We start from the raw sequence: 17,007 nt of genomic DNA, 5'->3' as shown, positions 1-17,007 counted from the left end.
AAAAAAAATCTGACACCAGTTCCACTGACTCCTCTGGAGATATAAAAATATGAATCCAAGAGAAGATTAGCCAGTAGGCCCTATGTCAATTTTTATCTTGCTTGACACATTTGTTTTCAAAGCGTTTAACTATGCTTCAATCAATTCCACTGTTCAACATTATTGTTGTTTTGCTGATCTTTTTTAAAATTCAAAAGCATATGCTCTTACCTTTTTTATTTAATGTTATAAAATTATGAACTTATAAATTACCCATGTGTCCGATGTAACTGTAATGTCTGATACAAATTCAGCTATTTTAGTAATTTTAATGATGAAATCATTGACATTGGATTAAAAAAAGAAAAGCAATGTAGAGCTAGGAACTAAAATGAAAAATAACTTCATGAAATCATTATTATTTTTTATTTTATTTTTTTACTCTTCACTACCTGCCTGCTCTGACCGCATGTCCCTGACATGTTTATTAACAGGTTACATGTAATAGTCTAAGGACCTATACTCCCAAAATTGAACAGGAAGTCTTCTATTTGGGTTTAAAGCAGCAATATCTGGTGAATTCCAGGGTTTTGATAGTTGCTCAGGTCAATTCCGTGATTGGCAGGCAACCTGTCAACCACAACAGACCTCATCTTTTGCCTGCTGTCGTTACTCCTAAATTTACACAAAAAAAACAAAGACCCAACAGGGGCTTTGTTGTGTTCATCCTTCCCATGTGGGCCATTTTATATTCATAACATCCATTGCATGGACGACATTAGCATTAATTAGCATTGTAGCTATGGAACCAACAGGTTCCCCTGGGCTTTGTCTATTGGAATCCTTCATCCAGGTGATATCGCTGCTTCACGCTCATTATTGACTTGCAGATTGGCTCAGAGTGTTCCGGTTTAAGGCGGGCGGGATCGAAATTGCGAAGGAACAGCTCGGGGCCGCGCCTTTGTGACGTTCCTCTCCCCAGGGGGGTTTCGTTTTTAGCGCACAGAAATCTCGGGTGGATGGATGTCTTGGCTCGGGACTCTGTTTGTGCTTGGCAAACGTCAACAGGCGGACTTGTTGCTGGCTGTTTGTCAGTCTGCTGTCTCTGGTGGCACTTTGAGATTGTACAGTAGAGATCGCAAAAAAAAGCGAAGTGGAACTTATGGTAACCTAGGATAGCAGTAGGCTATGCATACATCTCTGTAGCGGCTAGGCGTGGGAGTCAAACATAAGCTGCTGATTTCAGAACTCGGGAATTGTTTGGTTAAAACTTTTTAAAGCCTGGACTTGACTTTGACTTGAACTACATGACTTGACAAGTTGTGCCTGTTTACATTTAAAAACCTACATTTTCAAGATAGAATGTCACTCAGTCCATTTACCAATTACCATTTATTTTGTTTTTTTGTTTTATAATAAAAAAAATCTTTTTAAATAAGATATTTGTAAAAATACAAGTATCTAATCAAAATAACCTTGGAAGAGATTAAAGTCAATTTATAGAATATGGCTTGAGTAAAAGTCTAACAGTATCTGAAATTTGATATGCTTAAGAATTCAAAGTAATTTATGATACTAAATGCACTAATTTATCGTAAATAAAAGTATTTAAAAAAATTGAGTGTTTAGAAGTTTGGTTGTGTTGCCTAATGGCACTTGGTGTCATGAGTGGGTAAGTGAGCTGTGTTTGAGTATTGATGTGAAGAAAACTCATGAATTGCTGAACCATTCCTGACTGAAATGATTTAGCGTATTTTCCCCCCTCCTTAATAAAACCTAATCCTTGCATAATTTCTAACACTCACAGCCATCTTTTACACACTACAGTACTGTTCAACAAATACAAGACAACTTTATGGTGGAGAGCAGTGAAGGCTTGCAAGTGTTTGCAAATGTTGTTTTTTTATCAGGGTTTGGTAAAAGTTGCAAACTGTTGCAAAGACATTCCTAAACAGTTTTAATGGTCTCAAACTGTTCTTCTTGTCGGCAAGAAATTTTGAACGTGTTCATCTTATTTCTTCACTTTTTCAAAATGAATATGGATGGATGGGATCCAAACCTTCGCGGTTGTGCCTGTCCCGGCTGATTTGGGGCGAGAGGAGGGGTACACCCAGAACTGGTCGCCAACTAATCGCAGGGCACACAAACAAGCAACCATCACTTTATACATAATCAGTTTGTATTTATTTTTGTTTTACATTTAGTCATTATTTTATTTTTAGACTTGTTTATAACCATTGAATAAAAAGCTCCCTGCATCATCAACACGTGAGCAGTTTTGCTTAATTTTATTATATTTTTATCATTTTTAATACATTTTTTTCCCCCAAATAAATTGAAAAGCCTAATGGCTGAAATTAACAAGCTTTTGGCAATCTTCTCTGTCTTCATTATCTAATGGCAAGCCGTTTTATTTTATTTTATTTTAGTTTTACATAGCATTATTATGTAGCTGTTTTGCACTTACTTCTGGTTTCCATGTTAATCCACTCCAACAATTTTATTTGCGGTATTCTAAATTAATATACATGAAGCAATAAGGGGGCTTGAAAAAAAAAATCAAACTTTGATTGAAAAAGTATTTCAAACAGGTTATTGGTGTCATTTCATGCACAACCAGACAACAGGAAGAAAATAATTCTTCTTTTACAGACAAGTGAACATTTTTCAAAATGCAAGTGAATAGCATTTGGTAATCCCTTTCTACTTCCTACAGGCCTTGCCTCCCCCTCATCATTAGTCGGTGAGTGGTTTTACTTGGTTTTGGTTTAATTTGGTTTTAGTGTACAGCAGTTAACTTTTGTGCTTATATCATAGTTTTATGTATTGAAAAACCTCATGTGTGAAGTCAACTCACCTGCAGACGTCCTCACTGTCCACTTCAGCGAAGGGTAAGTAGTTTTACTTTATTTTAGTTTTACATGTTATTATCCAGCGTTTTTTACATTGTTCAGAATGTTAATATATATATTTTTTACTTTGCAATGTTACATTGCTTGTCCAAAAAAAAAAAACGGTTGTTGTCAAACTTTTTTTTAACACCGGATTGAATCATTTCTACTTCCATTATATATATATATATATATATATATATATATATTTTTTTTTACCTTTTTAATGATGAACCAACAGAGCCAACATTCTGTCAGTTTCCCCCCCCAGTGAGAATGTTGACTGTAACTGAGTGAAGCAAACAAGCTGTGCTGAGAAACTTTTTGGCACAAATGTGCTAACACGGCACTCCACCGCCTTCACACCACACGCTCACGCTGGGCCCCGGTTCTTTTCTTTCCCCCCACCTCCCCTCAAAATAGCGTATCTCCCGCCATGGGCGTCAAAGAGACAAGTGGATGGACTGGAATGACTTCCTCACAGCAAACAAGATCAAAACGTAACAGTGTGCAGGCAGGTGGGGGGAGACTACTAACAACATGGTCCGACCTTGAGAGGCGCCTTTACATTATTCATATGATACATACAATTTTCGCTGATATTTTATTCATTGTTCTTTTTTACTTTTAAACAAAACGACAAGAGTCTTACAGATTGCGAGAAGAGAAAATAGATGAGAGCTCAGAGACATAAAGAACATCACCGCTTTTGAAATGATTACTTCAATAATCGCTCGCAAGCTACTTTTTTATTTATTTTGTGCGGCAGGGATGAATCGGTAGAGGTGAAAACTAGTTGAAACATTTAACTGACTGACAAATTAGATAAAAAAATGCAAACATATTACAAATAATATGAAAATGCCGGCAACCAGTTCAGGGTGTACCCCGCCTACTGCCCCAAGACAGCTGGGATAGGCTCCAGCACCCCCCGCAACCCTTGTGAGGACTAAGCGGTTAAGAAAATAGATGGATGAAAATATTAGAAAAGAATGAAACATTGGAACAAAAATATCCACAAATATTAGAAAGTATTGAAAAAAAATTAGGAACCACATTGACATTAATAAAAAAGTAAATAGAAATAAGCTCAAATAATGCAATAATAACAATTCAAACTTACAAAATAATGCAAAACTATTAAAAAAAATTAAATGTATAAATAATATAAAACAATTGTGAAAAGTATCAGAACAGAAATACATAAATGTCAGAAAAATATTGACAAAAATATTAGATGAATAACGTACACAAATATGCGGAGAATATAAACATGTTAGAAAAAAAAGCAGAAACGCAATAATATTATGCTTTGAAATGATACTTTAACAATCGCTCACAAGCTTTCATGCTTGCTTTCAGTAGAAGTGAAAATCAGTTAAAAATATTTAACAAATTGCACTCATCATCTACTCCAGTCACAATGGTGCAATTAGAGCTACAAGAGCTGGCAGCCTCCGGAACCCTAAAAACAAATAAACCTTCGGAGCTTCATTTTTTTTCCTCCCACATTTATCCTAAATAACATTAAGAAGAATTTAATATTGGTGTGATAAAAAAACATTGAACCGACAAATGCTCATAATGTGTGGCATTTCCGCCTATATATCAGTGTGATAAAGTAGTGCAAAAATATGTGTAATAATTTTAGAAACAAATTCTAAAATAGGAGAAAAATACAATGGAGATCAGATGAAAAGACAAAGGCCATTCCACTCAATCGATGGAATTTGCTTGTTGTAACTCTCAAAATAAAATAAATAAAACTTCTTTACTTTTTCAACTCTAAATCTGAGCTTCTTTTTTTTTTTTACGTCATTGTTTTATTTGTGTTGAAACTCCTCCTTTGATTAATCAACAGGACTGAAAGTAATGAGAGTGAGATTTTACTTTATGCATGAAATATAGCCATATGACATTTATGCTGTTAGCATGTTGATGCTGAGGCAAGCACATTATGGTGATTCAACAAAAACTTGCATTTTACCAACAAACAGTTTGCGTTAAAAATCACGCTTTTGAAGCATGCATCACAATGTTTGTCTTTCAAACCTGCAAGGGAATTGCATGTCAGCAAAAATGTACCATCTGCTGGCTGCATCCGAACACCAATTAAAGACAGAGAATTACAATCCCAATTTAAAATATATTATTGAGATGTTGGCTTATTTTGTGAAGAAAATAAGAATTTGAGTTAAAATATGAGCATGAGCAAATAAATTATAATAAAAATATGAAATAAACTGCGTCAGTGGGAGGAAAAAGTCTTTGGGGATACATCCATGTTCAGAGAGGAACGTGACCCAAATCTATCAGGCGTCACTTGGGAAAAGAACTCCCCGCTGACGTTTATGACAACATGGCGGGAATCATTTTGTTAGTTCGTCTTTCAAGCACCGCCAAGAAATCCTAGCGAGCGTGCAAATTGCTCATTTATCCCCTGCCTCTTTTCTCAGTCACGTTGCGGTGACAAATACCTGAGATGGTGTTTTGTTGAAAGCAGCCTTGTTTGTTTGATCAATGTTTAGTTTAATGAACTGACATCTAAAGCTATTCATCATTGCAGCACATCCATTTTTTTTTTTTTTAAATACGTGTCAGAGGAACTGGAATCAGCTGACTCCACCAACCAACTATCAACCAACCAAACAACCAAACAAACAACCAAACAATCGGCGCATGTGTATAAGATCATATCGGCAAACGCTATTGTCGGTGCGCGTACCACTTTAAGAAAAAGTCATGTGACCGATTCAGACGCCATATCTCTCATCACTGTCACTGAGGCGCCAAACTTTATAAGAAGTGCATGACAACGGGTTGCGTCTCTGTCAAAAGAATCACAGATCTTTTGAAGCACAATTCTTCTCTTCAAGTCTGTGATAGCGAGCTTGAAAGAAGAAGAAATAATTCCACTGTGTAAGACCATTTTGATTTCATATGGCAAATAAGATGTTTGTTGTCATTTCCTTGTTTTGTCATATTCTTCTCAATTTCTGCCTAATTGATCTGAATTAAAATCCATTTCAAAGTAACCTTTAGTTTAAATGATTCATTTTATTTTCTGAAAGGTAAATGTTACATTTGTTCAAATTAACTGTCCTATGTTATAAAAGAAGATAATGCTGAGGCATGGTGCGAGGCGTGGGAAAGAGGTCCCAAATACAAATTCATCGTGGTCGTTTTATATTTATATATCTATTTTATTAGGCTATATCATTATTGAAGACCAAGCTTACAATCTGGCAATTCTTAATATTATTATGAGCCAAGATAACCAGAGAGACGAACCCCCAGGTTAGCTACCCTTACATAGGTCTCAAACTCCGGTCCTCGAAGGTCGCAGTTCTGCATGTTTTAGAGGTTTCCTTCCTCAAACACACCTGATTAATCAGCAAGCTCTGCAGAAACCTGATAAGTAACAATGCTGATTATTTGATTTAGATGTGTTGGAGGAGGGAAACCGCTAAAACATGCAGGACTGCAGCCCCCGAGGACCTGAGTTAGCTTAGCGCTAGTTAGCTGGTTAGATAGAACATTAATTATTATTATTATTTTTTAAAGTGGGAAAAAAAGACACACTGGGGTCTTCCGTTGGCCTGTGTGCAGTGATTCTGAGCTCTAATTTTGACAATGTTTCCAAAGTTTGAATGTGATACTAGTCATATCGTATAAACATCGTTCTGCCATTGTAAAGACAACATGGCTCTGGCTCGCACTGCATTGCGATTTAATTCGGTGTTTGCCGTTTCGGCGGCGTCTAATGTACCCGCTCAGCTCGCTGTAAAACATGGCGGATTAACAGTAGATTAGCCCAGCGCCCGCAGGGAAATTGTGAGTCACGTGTGTGCCGCCATGTCGCTGAGAGGGAAAAATGACATGTCATAAAAGATTCATAGCCAATACTGTTCGCATAGTAGCATTGCAAAAATACTGTGATTTATTTCAATGCTCGAAAGGGGTCTCGTGGCTTTTCATTGACATGCAGTTTCATAGCCAGCTATGCTATTTTTAGCCGACAGGCCACTAGGGAAGTGGGCTTTGTGGGTACGTCATGTGACATGTTGACAAAGTATGTCACCCCTTTAGTGTTTTTTTGTGTGCTGTACACATGGTAAAAACTGAGGCACATAAAAGGTTAGTCACGGTTGTGAAACGAAGGGTTGGTAATTTTGCCAATGTTGGCAAGGCACTAAAAATTTCACGGACAATTTCACTGTAAAACATTTGTTTTCATTGTTACATTAAACAAAGTCTGAAGAAAAGAAAAAAAATCATGTACAATTGGGTAACTGAAGAATGTTGCATTTTATGCTCATGAGGAATTTAATGAGCATAACGTGCCTTATATGTTTTTTGGAAACGTCAAAGAATGTAAATGTAGATATAACGTAGGCTATATGATTTTTCTTGGTGGGGGCAGAAAAAATTTAGTCTGTAGTCCTAACTAGCAAATAAAAATGTGGTATTCCATTTGAATTTAATGTTCAGTGAGATGCTAATTTAAAAAAGAAAATGTAATTTAAAATAATATTGATTTTATATATTATATATAAATATCTAATATTTATATAATATAATATATATAATATATATACATCTTATATATATATTTTATTTATATCAAATATATTTTTATACTATTCAAAAATAATAATTTCAAATAATTTCAAAAAGAATGAAAGACCATTTAGAATCATCACTTTAGTTTCTTGCAAACATAACATCAAAGTGTCATGTTCTGTTACATGCTCTAAGACCTTGACACAAAGAAAATGTAGTGCTTCCAAGGAATAATATAATTTTTTGTAAACATCAGAGACAATGTCATCACCCAAAATATGTTCATACGTACGTGCTTTTTGTTAAACAACCCAAATTTGATATTGAGCTGCCTTGGTGGAGGTTTCTCTATATTACTCAAACCATACTGTTCCTCAACTGTAGGCACACAGCTTTTCTGATCATCACTCATGATGTTCTCTGTTGTCTTTTTGTCTACAACAATTTGGTGATAAATGATCATAAACATGTATCTATTTTCCAAAACAACCAATTAAAATGTCAACGCAGAAATCAAGTGATTACTCTTTGTTATTTAATTGCCGAGTTCATCCATTTGAATAAAATCAGACATACTAAAATCCCAGTGGTTGGATCCCAATGCAGTGGTTCTTGTGATCCAGAGGATGGGGCTGAAGCATAACCACAGTGCTGCTGTGTTGCTGTGCACATGCCCTCCAGTGCTAATGATGCTGCCGCCTCGCTTCGGTAAATGAAATTGTAGCTCCCATCGAGACTGATAGATGACGTTAAATTACATTTCCAAGTGGTCCAAAGTGCAAACGGGAAGCCTGCTGAGAGGTCGGGGAATCTTTCATTTTCACTTTCACAATAGACGTCATACATGCTGGGATGCCACATTAAAAAAGAACATTTCAGTGTACAGATCGTAATATACATCAGACAATTTAGAATAATCAACGACCTTAACATACATTTTCCTAAATATCCGAAATTCTAATCTTTATTGACATTAATGTACATGTTTTTGTAAACTTTTTATTGGATATTATGCAAAACAATGAATCAAAGGCTAACGTGTCAATTTGGTAACAATTCATGTTTTTGAGAACCTCAAAATGTAGTCTTCAGTGTTGAGAAAGTTCATTTTCTACGAGAACTACTGGCATTTTTCCAAAAATGATCTATTTTATAGTTTCTTTCTTTCTCTCTCTCTCTCTCTCTCTCTCTCTCTCTCTCTCTCTCTCTCTCTCTCTTTTTTTTTTTTTTAACAATTTGTTGCTGTGAGCCATTACCCTCAAAATGGGCATTTCCACATTCCTGCAACCCATTCAGTCCACACTAGTGGCCAGCTGCAACTATCACCCTAAACCAAGGTTGTCAAAATCATATTAGCTCAGGACTCACATGGAGGAAAATATATTACCAAGTGGGCCGGACCGGTAAAATCACGGTTTATAACTTAAAAACAATTGGCATCAGTTGTATACAGATTTTCACTATTTGCAGGCCAGCCCTAAATAGTGGAGCTCAACTGTAAATATATTGTTAATTTTTTTCCCCCCCTAAACACAAATGCAAGTGGAATGTGGCAACTCTTTGTCCGTATGAGTTTCGGACGTGTTATATCTACCTGTTTTGTAAATCTATTGTTTCCAGAATGCATAGCGTGGCACAGTTAATAAGGCTTTAGGCCTTTAATCCATGTCATATGTATTTGTGTTACCAGTAGAATGTGTGTCGTATTCAGCATATTCATGTTTGATTTATGTTGGTCTATATTAGTATTTTTTTCCCCCAACAAACCATAAAAATAGATTGTGTGTAAAATATTGACAACCAGGTCAATTCCGTGTTTGTGAAATTATGAATTTTTCTGTTTTGATTTTGACTGTCTGATTAATTGGTCCGACATTACTCTTTTCGCGGGCCGGATGTAACCCCTTTGAGGGTCTGATCTGCCCCGTACGTTTGACACCCCTGCCTTAAACACTAAAAATATTTGGGTCAAAAATAACCCAACAAGATGAGGTAGTTGATTTAACCTAAAAGCTGAATTAAATCAAATCAACTACAATTATGGGTTGCATTATATTGACTGCTAGCATGTTGTTGTTTGATCAATGTTGCTTAAATAGTACTGGAATAAAAGCCACGATGTAAAACCTTTAAAAATGGCCTCCGTTCCTTGTCGACTCAGGTTGCAATCTTGCCACATTAGCATACCAACTTTTAGCATGTTAGCATTTCACCAGTTATTTTTTTGTATACGTTTGGCAAAAAGTTTGAAAAAGTACATCCTAACAGTACATTTGAACCAACTTTGCTTTAAGACCATATTTGCCAGGAAGAAATATAAATATAATAAAAAACATAGCAAGGTCCAGAATCCTTCCAGTTCCAGCCAATAAATCCTGATGTCTAATTTACCCCCAAACTGGCTTTTTGAGGAAAAAGGTAGTAAATGTATCACAAAACCACAGGTAGCACTCTGGGGAGTTATAGTCCTCTTCATACATGAGAGCAAGATGAGGCCCCTTTTTTCTTTCCTTCCCAGCATTGGCATCTTTATTTCCTTTTCATTTTTTTTCTCCAGCTGTTTGCGGCCCTGCCTGAGACGCTCTGATAAGACGCACAAGCATCTCAAAAGGGGGAAAAAGCTCAGCGTGACGAGGCAGGAGGAGTGGAATTGTTTGATGGAGACGCCGATTGCGTTTCTCGTGTGTTTTGCGGACCCGTGTCACTACTGGAGAACATCTGAAGTGGTGCTTTTTTTCTGTGTTTTGAAGTCTTATCGCAACAACATGGCGGCTCGGATTAAAGGCACCTGTGGTGGTTCACCTGGAAGCTCGCAGACTTATGGCACTCCAGGATACCGTACAGGCTCAATGTGCAAGCTGCAGTTTAGAAGCCTGGATTAAAGTAATTTAATATGTGTCAGCACGGTTATACGGCCATACAGCAGTTACGCATTCCGTTCCTGTTGCTGCGTAACTGGCAATTGTTTGTCTATGTTCCAGCCATTAGTGAACATCTAATAATTAAATATACACCTTTCTTACTGTCTGTAGTTCAGTATATAAACAAGAAACAAAATGGACTAAAACTACATTATCATGCCATGTTTTACCCTAGGACCTTGAACATCGGAGAAAATGTATCAAAGCAGTGAAAGAGTGGAACTAGATAGTTCGAAATGGAGGCTAACCAAGACCACAGTGCTTTGTGGTGAGCACTTCATAAGTGGTAAGAGTCGTTTTTGAGTGTGATGCAATGTATGATTTTGTTTTCCACATAATTTAGGTGTTAATCAGCTTGCATCATTATATAAATGGAGTAAAGGTGGTTTGGCTGGATAGGTGAAAGGTGGTTGCAGGGTGACGTTTGTCTGTTTTTCTTAGCAATAGGAGGGCAAACATATAAGTTAAACTAAATACAAATAAAATAGGCAAAACATCACTTTAATCGTCCAAATCGCTGAAATTATAGACACAAATGTCCTACTCTTTGTATGGAATATTAAAATAGGGTGGACTGGCTAACCAGGCTAACACAACCCGAGATCAAACCACCACAGCTCCGTGCTAGCTAACGTGCCATATGATAGTCTTTTGAAATGTTTTAGCTTGCATGTCGCACATTTGAATTTTCTACATTAGCATAATGTAAAATATTCAGATGACCTACAAACTAAATTATAACTGTAATGAATGAGACCCCACTGTGCATGTTTAAATCACAACATGTTCTTTCTTAACTGCAACCAAGTTCTTCCTTAGTTGAGCAAGAATTTAGTTTAACCAATTCATATTTGAGATTTTTGTGCCTTAAAAGAATTGCATCCACTGATGTTTTGACTGCCAAATGTATATTTTTTTAAATTAATGAGATAGAATGCTCTTTAACATTATGTTACATTTAAATTGCACGTGTTGCCGTGTAGTGCATGACTGCCTCTCGCGCAAGGTGTTTTTTGGGCGAGATGGCTCGCCTCTGAAAATGCTTTTTAGACGAATCAAAGTTTTATTGCAAGTTACAAACGAGATCAGTTGTTCATGTAGCCTAAATGAATCAAAAATAAATTTGGGTGGGCAAATTTCTCTTAAGAGAGTTAACAGAACCTTTAAGGGTGAAGCTTAGTGATATTCTGGACTTTAATAATTTAGCCCCGGGGCTTGTTTAGCACCAGAGGCTGGAGTTTAGTACCCTTCTCTACTACTCTTGCTATATATTAGCATACCATCTATTTGCATGTTAACATTAGATCAAATCCGATTAGAAATAGCATATTACTTGACAACAGGGCAAAATGTAAAATTCTTACCAAGCTTCTTTAACACTTCTCAGTTGCCATCTTGCTATGTTATTTTGCATATTTTCCTTAGGAATATACTACTAGCAGTTTACTTGTTTAAAATGTCATTTAATGTTTTGCTGTTCATTTTCTCCCCTTATAGCGAACGTGAACTGAACCGTGAATGACCTTAAAACCAATATACATTGTGATTGCTGGCGCAACCGTTAGATCCCTACTAACTAGACATCCTCCCTTTAATATAAATAATCACTGTCCAATGCAAAACATTTACAGTAGTGAGTCCAATAAACAAAACACACATTTGGACTTAGCCCTTGTCAGATCATTGCGCATCATCTTAAGCCAACTGGCAACACTCTCCAATTAAACAAAATACTTTTTTGCACTATTAAGAATGCCCAAACATTGGTGTGTGCGTTTAAAGTGACACAAATTACAAAAAGTGGCATGTTGTGATGGCAAACATCGACACCCCCCACCTCCCCTTTGGATAGAGCCATGGTTGTTAATGAGGCTCTGCCAGTTTTTGCGCTATGTTGTGCTGAAGCGTTTGTTGTCCACTGTTTCTATAGTAAATGATGCAGGAGTATAGAATGGTGACTATGTACACTTAAAAAAAAAATACTTTTATGTGTCTCACACCCCCTCCCTGTGTAAACACAAATTAGTCTAATAAGGACAAAAGGGCAAAATTTCCTTATTGGGAAGCCAAAACAGTAACATTACCCTAAAAGATGAAATTCAAATGCGGTACATTCAAATAGTAGCCTCTACTCTAAAATGGTTTCCACTGCATGCAAACTTGGTAAGCATTTCCGCTACAGTTTGTGCAGCTGGGGTCAGATTAGCCTATGTTTAAGTACAATATTATAGAGTGCTCGTTTCTGTATTAACTCTTTCACTGCCAGACGTTTTCAGAAACGGGATGTCGCCAGTGCCAGCCGATTTAAGCATTTTGACTGATCTTTCAAGGTCCACAGAAAATGTTGTGTTTGGACTATGGAAACACACATACTACCAAATGAAAGATTGGACTCTCAAAAAAAAGTTTGTTTCTACCTTATTCCGTTCTTCAGTAATCAACAATAGAAAATGGTTACTTTCACCGAAATGCTCTGTTTTGAAACAAAAAGCGGAGAAAAAGAGCTTTTTGTGAAACTATGTTATTTCATGCACTCTAGTGAATTGTTAACTTCTTTTTGTCCATGAATGATGCCACAAACACCTAAATAGTGCTTTACTTCTGTAATACACCACCACCAACAATGAAAAAGTGTTTTTGGATTGCAAAATACGTTTATTTACATTCAACAGTGTAACAATTTGACAAAACAATTTGGCAAACTATTTACAAATGTGTGCAACTGTGGTACTATTTACAATTATGTGGATGTTTCAAATACAGTTTTTCTTTTTGTAACGCTCTCCTGCGTGCAAGGAGAGAGAGCAGGGTTTGCACAACAGATTACTTTCACTTTCCATTGTCTGTTTCGCGTGCAGACGGCCTTTTTTTCCGGGGAATAGCAAGTAGCAGACTGTACACACTCCTCCGATGAATATGCATTGGACTCGGGGCACTCTTCGTCGTCCGATTGAACGTCAGCCTGAGCGTGCTCGGTTGTGCTCCGCGTTTTCCGGTGTTGGCATTGCTTGCCCGTGAACCTTTTATGACGTCGTCATAGCCGCCGCGTCAACGCTTCCAACTTAGCCGTCAACCTCGGAGTCACCATCATCATCATCATCGATGATGATCATCGGCGTCATCAATGTGCTCTTTATAGCGTTGGTCGATGCTTTTCGTCTTTAAAAAAAACGACTCGACCGTGACCTGCTTGCAAACCGGTCGCCATTATGGCTTCTTCAGCCATTGTCCCCTCAACACTCTAGCCCCGCCTCACGTCTTCTGCTGACGCCTACCCAATCTTGTCAAAAGAGAGTCATTGCTGCCATCTAGGGGCCAAAAATAGTCATTAGGCTCACTAGACCTGCTTGAAACTTTCAACACAGCTGGGGAAGGCTTTCCTCCACCCGTTTCAAAAAAATAAAAAATAAAAATTGGATGACGTCTTTTAACGTCATTGGCGGCCCTCCATAGGTTTTTACTTGACGTATTTTAACGTCAGTGGCAGTGAAAGAGTTAAAAACACATTCCAACATTTTTTTTTATATAATTTTTTTTTAAAGCTGCTGGCCGAAGAAAATTGAATTTCGAATCGCTACTACCTCCTGTGGCCAAAAAATGGAACTACACACCCCCTTTTTCACGTACACATTGCGTAAATGACATCCCATCCGCAGACAGAGGGCGGGGAATTCAAACCCAAATCCAGTCTGAAAACTAATGGCTAGAGTTTTGCAGGAGCACTCATTGTGACCAGCTAAGGTGTTAATCTACTAATTAGAAGATGTTTCAGTCATATATGGTGAAATAAAAAGGTTTTTGTAAGATATTTTTGGTCAAATTGTTACATAGAGCAACTTTAAGAAGATGAACAGATGAATGGTATTTCCATTCTTTTCCATGAGGAAAGGTGATTTGTGTTTGAGTTATGAGCGTGGTCATGGAACAACTTAAACCCATATCTCAAAATACTACTGTACATGTTGCATTGGAGTGCCAAACCTTATACTTGCTTTTGTACAACTAAACTACTGCGCTCATAACGACACCTTACTTCGAATAAACTCTGCAGTTGAGTTTCATCTATATGACAGTGCTTACATCATCAACCCGATTCAGATGTAATAAAGCCAAAGCTTTATTGTCCATCCCTATTTACTGAGCAAAATGGCCCCACGGTGGCTGTGAGCAGGATACAAATGACATTAGTGACATTTTCATCCAGCAATGCCGTGGCATCATTTCTTTTCTGATTCCTCATCTTTCCTTAGATTTTTTTTGTTTTGTTTGAAGCAGCCATTGATGGGCTATCTATATACGGTATATACGTACACACTGTATGTATATACATACTCTTAGTATATGGCTGCAATATAGCAGGTGTAAATTGAATGCCCACTCTTGGGGCCAATACTGTCTCATTGGTGTTCTTCTCTTAAATTTGTTCTGTAATCTGTTGTTGAGCCGCAGTGGAACATATGTTAGCAATGGGAGATGACACTAAGCTATTTTCATCATCCGTGTATATCTCAAGGTGTGAAATGGGTATTATTATTCTTCTCCCCATCCTAACACTACTTTAAAACACATCAAAAGGGTTTTTATTTATTATTTTTTTTTAAATAGCATCTGGTGTGAAACACAATAGATTTAAAAAAAAAGAAAATAAATTTAGCTGTAATTTAATTAACTTTGTAGTATATGATAGTAATTATGATCTCAAATTTAAATTTGAGTTGAAATAGTTTGGTAAAAATATACAATTTATTATAAAATAAAATAAATATGTTGTTTAAATTATGAATATGAAGGGCCAATGTAAGTTTAAATGAAAAAATAAGTTAATTGCTATATAGTGCATTGTTAAAATATTATTATTTAATACGTTATAAACATATTTAATTAAAACACATTATTATTTTATTGTGCTGATTATGATTAAAAATTAAAATTTAAAAATAACCTACAAAATCAGCAATATATAAAACAAAATATGTTTTTAAACTAGACATTTAAATATATATTTTTTAAAGTATTCTGCTATACAAAATGTAAATCATAAAGAAAATTGAAGTTTAAATAAATGTAATTAAAAATAGACACTTAAGACAATATTTTCAATTAATACCATATTTTTGTTAAATACTGTACATCAAAAATACAAATATTTTATAGCATTATTGTTCGACCAATAAATAAATTGGTACCTTGGTAGTAGGTGTGCTGACCCGTTGTCCTTTGAATGTGATTGGTTGATTCTGGACACAGGCATAAGAGGGTGTGCAATCTTGCGCAACCAAATTATTGCAGATTTTTTAAAATGCATTTCTCTTGTAAATAACTTTTCACTTTAGCTGTACAGGTTATAGGTCACATTAATGGTGAAAAATGATTGGAAATATTTTATCTTAACCTCGTTATTTTTATAACGTTAACCTGATAACTTGACTTGGTATTTGTACACGGGTGTGTGGACTTTTTTTTTATTATAAATATGTAGTCTAATTCTCATTATAGGAAATATTAATTGGGTAAAAAATTGGAGGACATGACCCACTATATTTTTTAATGCAATCTAGGATTGTCATTTATGATGGTGAGTTAGCACCTTTGCAGGTGTGTGTGTAGACTCCCAGGCTCCGTCGCCAGGCTCGCAGCGGGAATACGTGGCACCGTCAGAAGGGACAGAGCCCACTACCTTATTAATTAGCCTTTAGCCGCTGCAGGCCAACCTGCTAACCCATTTAATGAGTAAATAATTGCTTGGCGGATCTTGTGTCATCACGTCTTATATTAATAAGGCGACTTATCGCAAAATTACACTTGAACTGCTTTGAGAGAAAAAATGAATTTGGAGCACAGATATTTTTATTTTATTTTGTGTCCTCGGGATTATTTCCGATGGGGCTCTAAATGTAGGATTGCTTCCAAAATAAGATAAGTTTTCATTTGATTCCTTCAAGCTTTATTTTATTTTTTTTTTTTGAATTGTCCAAAGACATATTGACGAGGGATTGTTATCAAATAATTGGAAAAGTACCACCAATTTTAATCTAAGTTGTTGCAAGCGTTTAACTTTTGGATTTGGTCAGAAGTGAACTGTCGTTTGACTTGGTACATGTTGATAAGTCAAGTGATAGCTTTCGCTGCCTAACAGCAAATTCAGAAGTTGTCAATCAATATGTGACCTTGGCTTGACGGACTGCAAATCAATAAAGGCTTTGGACAACATGGATGTAGTTTATGAATGCAGTGGGTATCAGCCAGTTTTTAAGCAGCATAGGTGGGAGATCATCGAATAGCTCAAGATGCTATTCCGGAATTTTGCCTATCACACTGATAATATCAGGGTGGTTATGATATTGTAAAAAAAAAAAAAGAAAAGAAAGGAAAACACAATTATAATGCATTATAATGTAATAATTATAATCCAGAAGGCAAATGTAAGATTACAAAAATAAATAAAATCCATTCAATTAAATTTTTGGCGGGTTATTTTACCAATAAAGACCTTGAATTAAAATAAAAAAACTAATAAATAAATGCAAATATTTAATTAAGGTATTAGTATCAAATGACTGTAGGATAAATATGTTTAATTAAAGTATGACCACATTTTCAGTGCTTTTATTTTGAGCCAAGAAAAAACAAACAAAAAAATCACAAAATTTGCA

This window comes from Vanacampus margaritifer, chromosome 10, assembly GCF_051991255.1.
Source record: "Vanacampus margaritifer isolate UIUO_Vmar chromosome 10, RoL_Vmar_1.0, whole genome shotgun sequence".
Classification (NCBI taxonomy): Eukaryota; Metazoa; Chordata; class Actinopteri; order Syngnathiformes; family Syngnathidae; genus Vanacampus; species Vanacampus margaritifer.
The sequence above is the reverse complement of the archived record's forward strand: the minus strand, read 5'-3'. Positions refer to the sequence as shown.